Genomic DNA, 6,862 nt, shown 5'->3' on the forward strand with positions numbered 1-6,862 from the left:
TTTTATGGCGGCAACGATTGCTGATTGGTAGCCTGCTTCCAAGCAAGTGGTGTTGTTCATGTTTTCAAAGCCTCCAGTCTGAACGCCATCTGTGGCGGAGGGAGGGAGGTGATGTTTTGTTGCATTGTACTACGCCTAAGTATTCGCAGTTTTCACACATGGTGGGTGGTTCCATTGGGAGAAATAGACAGGACACCGGAATAGGGGAGGATTATTTCTGTTGCTGTTTTGGTTTTATATGGACTAGTAAGAGTCAAATGGGCACTAATGTCCCTCATTGTTTCACGAAGGTGGTAATTTTGCTTTGGAATTGGCACAAGAGAGAGAAAAGATCAACAGGCTGATAGAACGATCAAAACGTTTAAATATTAGATAACCGTGCTCCATTTTTCTTTCATGAGCCTTTTATGAATGAAGACCTTTAGTGTCCCTGTGCACAGCCAGAGACTTGGAAAGAGAGAGTGACGCAGAGACAGACAGGGAGACTGGGAGAAGGTAAAGACGACACAGATCTGTGAATGGGCTGTGGGTTTTCACCCACGCCGTAGCGATGTGTGCCAGAGCAGCGCCTCTGAACGCAGAAATAACTCGGAGTCACAGCCCCCTTGATAGTCCACCCACCCATTCAGCTCCCTCTCTCCGCTGTGGAGAAAGACACTATAAAAAGAATACGCTCCATAACATACATGGCTGCTCGCTCTAAACAAATCCACGCACGTACACACACACACACACACACACACACACACACACATACACACACATACATGCTCCACTACCACTATAAAATGAGGTGAACCCATCTGTGTGGTAATGGCACTGAACTGACCTGTAGGTGAACTAGGTTAAAAACTTCTCTTTCTCTCTGCTAGCAAATGTGTGTGTGTGTGTGTGTGTATCAGATAGAGAGAGAGAGAGAGAGAGAGGGAGAGAGAGGGAGAGAGAGAGAGAGAGAGAGAGAGAGAGAGAGAGAGAGAGAGAGAGAGAGAGAGAGAGACCCCTCTCTGCTAGGCCATTAGGTCTAAATGGGTTAAAAATGAAAGTTTAATAGACATCTATGTCTTAGACTAGGCCTATGTCTTCTGGGGTAAATGACAGAAATAAAGCATTATCTTATATTTCTCAGGTGCATTTTTTTATATTTACAGCTGTTTATGCAATGTTTTAATATGTAATAATGTTTTTTGTTGCTGTCGGGTGAAAACCTTGTATCTCCAAAATGTAAACATTTCCGTAACTAAGGAAAGCAGCTTTGTTTTTAGCTTAACCACCCAAAGCCAAAGGATGGTAGTATTATCTCAATCCATAGAGGACCATGTACTACTTCAATTTAAGTAAAAATATGACCAAAACTTGGATTTATGAGGTTTTGATATGACAACTGCTTGGTCTAAAACCGGGATATACATAGCCAAAAACATGCTGGGCTATATGAGAGGTAAAGCATAGATGCAACGTAGAAATGTTGATAAATCGCTGAAACTTTGAAAATCTAGTGCTCAGTGGGTTCTACTGTATGTTACAGTAAATGCGTGACAGACTTTGGCTCTCTGGTCTCTTCCTGCTCTTCTCCATCTCTCATGCCATCTCCCATCATCTTCTTTCTGTCGTTGTCTCTGTCTGTCTCTCTATCTGTCTGTCTGCCCCCTCCCCCTCCCTCTCTCTGTCTAGGTCATGTCATAGCTCCAAGTTGTTGAATGTAGCAGCAGCGACTTTTCCGCTGAGAGTGTCATTGGAATGATACTGTTATTTTCAAACAAATTGTGTTTGACGGCAAGGGCAGCCTGCCATTTTGTGTCCTACAACAGTAATCATCTCCTAAATGGCCAATTTATGAGTGATTTGTATGAAAATGCTCATTGCCCAATGGGTTTTGCATTCCTAATTGACACTTCAGCACAGATGTCATGAATATAAAAGTAGCATAGGAAACTGAGAACGCACAGCAGAATCCACTGTTTGTGGTGCCATCCACTCCATTTAAAATGATTACTGTTTATGTCTTGGCACAGGCAGGTCGTAGTATCCTGTGTCACAAGTCTGAAGCCAGTGCAATTCATTTAATGATCCACTGTTGGCCCAGCAGGCAGTCTTTCCAGATTTCCTGATCTGATCCACAGTTAGATCAGCCAGGAAAATCCCAGGATCAGGTTTTCCTCGAGAAACCTCCTGTTGGGGATTAAGCTCATGCTTTTGCACAATGCTAACTACCTCTATGGTCGCCGTTGGTTACTGTTATCTTGGAGATTACAGAATGATTGCTGCTCTCCCCCAGTTCACCCCACTGCGATTGGAAGTAAGACTATTATGGGTATGCTATTTTTAGATGTAGCATTGATTGGGCCCGTAGGCATGGCAACACGCTCACTGCCAGATGGGCTGGGCTGGGCTGGGTGCAGAACCGACTCTTTGCTTTTCGTGTGTGTTTATGTATGTGTGCGTGTGTCTGTCCATGTGTGAGTGTTTGTGTTTGTGATTATGTAATTAATAGAACCGAGAACGGGAGAATGAGAGAGTCTGAAGCAGGAAGGGAATGAATGCAGATTGGGATTGGCAAGCACCCAGGATTGTTTCATGCTTGAGAGGGAAGTCTACACAAAACAGGCCCAAACCGAAACAGCTTCCCGTTTCTGAATAGGTGAAAGGTCCCGGAAAACACTAGATAAGCTCATAGCAAATTCAAAACCCCCATAAAATGTGGCTAATCCATACTAAGTTGGCCATTAGAGAGAGAGAGGGAGAGCGAGAGAGAGGGAGAGAGAGAGAGAGAGAGACAGAGAGGGAGAGAGAGAGAGAGAGAGGGAGAGAGAGGGAGAGAGAGACTCAGGCTTATAATGGGATTGTTTTATAACAGGAAAAAAACTATGACAAAAAAAACTATGAGTCTATTATGGAGTATAGAGCAGTGGGACAAAATCTAATCTGTTTTTCTAATTAAGTTTTTCCACCGCCTCAAAATAATAAACAAATTAATAAATAAACAAATGAAAAAATAAACAAGTGAATACATGAATATATGAATATATAAAGCATGACTGAATTTCTGTCTGAATGGATGAATGTCTGTCTGAATGAATGAATGAAGGCAGGAGCGATGTTGTATGTGTGCTACAAACTGAATGTTAAGTCACTTGAACGAATAGTATTGAATGTCAGGTGTTCGCTAAAGGTAATTACCTGAGTGCACGTCTGGATAAGGTTACGTTAAGGGGTTAAGTAAAATGTGAATGTGTGTATGTGCGTGCGTGTGTGTGTGTGTGTGTGTGTGTGGGCTGCTGTCGTCAGCTGAGCCCTGTCAGTCATTGAGCCCGCGGCAGAAGTAGGTTTCTGGGCCTGGCTGCCAGTAGAGCTGAGTCCCAGCAGACCTGCAGAGCCTGGAGAGAGCATCTGAGAGCCCAAGCTCAGGCTCCTTGCCTTCATTAACCCCTGTAATGAGGCCAGAGACAGTGTGGCAGGATGTACATCTACATCCCTACAACCCTATTCCCATTGCTTCTCTCTCTCTGTCTCTCTTCCTCGTCATTCTCGAGAGTGGGCAGTAGCCTCCTGCAAGGCTGTTTACTTGTATTCTTTTACATTTTACTTTTTTCCTTCATGTCATATTTTTTTCAATAGTTCATTAAAGTTCATTTCAGTTTAAAAAAAAAATACTGCTGAGATGAATAATGGATTATGTTTTTTGGCAGCTGAAGTTGTGCTAAAGTCTGTTGAACCACTGAGAGTCTGTTTGCAGCCACAGCCTACTGTGAGCCCCCTCATTAGGCCTGTTTATGCATTTATGTGTGTGTGTGTATGTGTGTGTGTGAGTGTGCCTGAGTGTGTACACCTGCATCTCTGCTATTGCACTAACAGTAGGAACTAACAGTAATGATGAGAGGGCAAAAGAGAAGATATGACATACAGTAACATCAGTTGTGAACTCAAAGTTGTGCCTCAAACCCGTGTGATATGCCCCTCAGTCCGCTTACTCTACTGTGGGTGTTTTGGATATCATATTTCTTTCTGTAATATGAGCAGAGAGTGAGGAGGAATATATCAGATTCCACCCCCATTGCTATATTGATTCTGCCGCTGTCTCAGGTCTCGCTGTATCTGATAGCTGGTATTTTTAACACCATCATCCTCTCCTTTGGGGTTACCACACAACCTCATATTCCCCAGAAGGCTCTGCACCTTGGCCAGTTTCTACAATGATGTGATCTAGTTGCCTAGGAACGGGCCGAGCTGCGGTGATGTCACAGAACGCTGGGATGGTGTTGCTGGATTGGCCCGATCCAGAAGATAGACGACCCATAAGTGGCTTAGGCCACGGACATGGCTGGCCTATGAATACACCTAAGCTCTGTTTACACACACACACACACACACACACACACACACACACACACACACACACACACACACACAGACACAGGCGCACACACACGCACACACAGCACACACACACACACTACTTGAGACCCCAGCTGCTGGGACAGACTGCCTTGAGAGGCTCAAGCATACTTAGACACAGATAGTGACACAGACTCTTTTAAATGCACTCATCTAGATTTCTTCTCATGCATCACTAGCCATTAACTTAAGGCAATTATCAACCAGTGCATGAAGTGATGCCACTTAGTCATTTCTAAGGTTGGTTGCGTTCTGTTTTTGTGTGTCTCATTAAGGAGGTTGAGCAGCGTTTGTTTTAGCACTGGCAGGAGAGGAGGGGCTTGATTCCCACACTTTTTCATCCACCCAAATGGCACATGTTAAACAGAGGTTATATGTAGGAAAAGGGTCTGGATGAACGGCGGAGAACCACTTGTTCACTATCTGCAGTGCAGCTCTTACTTCTCACACCGCATTGTTGGCCTGCTCTTCTCCTTGTTGGCAAGACTGAAGAGCTTTTAATATCCTTTTATCTCCCTCTTCTGTTTTCTCTGCCGCTTCATTCCTCTTCTGTCTCTCTATCTCTCTCATTTTCTTTTCTCCTTCTCCCTGTCTCTCTCTCTCTCTCTCTCTGTTTCTCTGCTGCCTCATTCTCTCTTCTTACCATCTTTCTTTTTTCCCATTTCTGTCTTTGCTCTCGTCACATGTAGCATATCTACTCTATGCCTCCTCTGACCTTCTCTCTCTCGCCTTCCTTCACTTCATCTGTCTCCCTCTCTCTCTCTGCCAACACGCCATTGTTTTTACGGCTATTTAGTCCTCATTTAATTAGCACACTCGGTATGCACCCCCAACTCCTAGAGCTGGAGCATATGGCGTCTCTCTCTCTCTCTCTCACTCTCTCTCTCTCTCTCTCTCTCTCGCTCCCTATGTCCTCCACCCCCTCCATTTTTTCATTTTCCCTTTCATTTTCTTGGTTTGTCTCTCACTGTTTGTCAGTTTTGCTCCCTCCCTGTCCCCTCTCTGCTCTTTGGTCCATGTCCAGCTCTGCAGGGACTGTGAGACACTGTGCTACTGAGCAACCTCACTTCAAAACATTGGTATTAAAAATTAAGTGATCATATTTTGTAAACACGGTATTTGGCTGCTTTGTTTTTATTTTGATTGATCATATTTTGATGATGTCACTGTTTCTGCCCTGAATATGAGGATTCTGGGAAGCCAAGTCCATCAGCTTCTGCTGATCTGCTGAGTCACAGCTACTCGGTGCAGCAGCCTGTGCGTGTGTGTGTGTGTGTGTGTGTGTGTGTGTGTGTGCGTGCGCACTATCATGCGCCCGTGCTAGTATACCAGTACCTGAAAGTGATGATAAATGGCCTGGATAGCATTTTGTCAGTAAATACTTCAGATTAAAATGCTGTTATCGTGTGGAAACAGGTTGTTTTTGAGGTTTTCGGACTGTTTGTTTTTCTGTCTCTCTCTCTGTTAGTTTGTTTGTGTGTTGCTGTCCAGAAGAGAGTGGCTGTGGCAGATTGGAGGGCTGTCTGTTGTCAGTGGATCTGCTGCCAAATTAGTATCGATGGCAGACGTTTCCAGCACTGGCAGACTGTTGAAAACCTAGTCACACCACAGTCACACACTCTGGCTCACACACTCATTCATTCACTCACTCATTTGCTTGCTTGCTCACTCATTCACTCACTCTCTCTCACGCACTCACTCACTCACTCACTCACTCACTCACTAATTTTCTCTACCATTCACTTTCTCACTTATTGGTTCTCTCACTCATTTGCTCACTCACTCACTCACGCACTCACTCAAACTCTGACTCACTCACTCACTTGCTCACTCACTCACTCGCTCGCTCACTCACTGATTTTCTCTCTCATTCACTCTCTCACTCATTACCTCTCTCTCTCACTCACTCACTCGCTCACTCACTCATTCACTCACTCACTCATTCACTCACTTGCTTGCTCACTCACTCACTCACTCACTCACCCACTCACTCGCTCACGTACTCACTCACTCACTCACTCACTCACTCACTCATTCACTCAGTCACTCACTCATTCACTCACTTGCTTGCTCACTCACTCACTCACTCACTCACCCACTCACTCGCTCACGTACTCACTCACTCACTCACTCACTCACTCATTCACTCAGTCACTCACTCACTCACTCACTCACTCACTCCCTCACTCACGTACTCACTCACTCGCTCACTCACTCCCCTCCTGCTGTCTTCTTACACTCCTCATTATATTTTCTAAATCTTCTTATCTTCTGTCAATACCCTTTCCACCAACACGTGGACTTACACGTTCCACCACCGAAATCAGCACACTCTTACAGTAATATATGCGTATGTGCACACACACACACACACACACACACACATTCACACACACATACCCAGACTTACAAACACATGCACACTCCTCCCAGACAGATTCTCTCTCCAAACAGATTGGAGAGAGATCAA

This window comes from Centroberyx affinis, unplaced genomic scaffold (genome assembly GCF_046629955.1).
Source record: "Centroberyx affinis isolate AG114_WGS23_722 - 3 ecotype Tasmania unplaced genomic scaffold, CSIRO-AGI_Caff_v1 ptg000159l_1, whole genome shotgun sequence".
NCBI lineage: Eukaryota > Metazoa > Chordata > Actinopteri > Beryciformes > Berycidae > Centroberyx > Centroberyx affinis.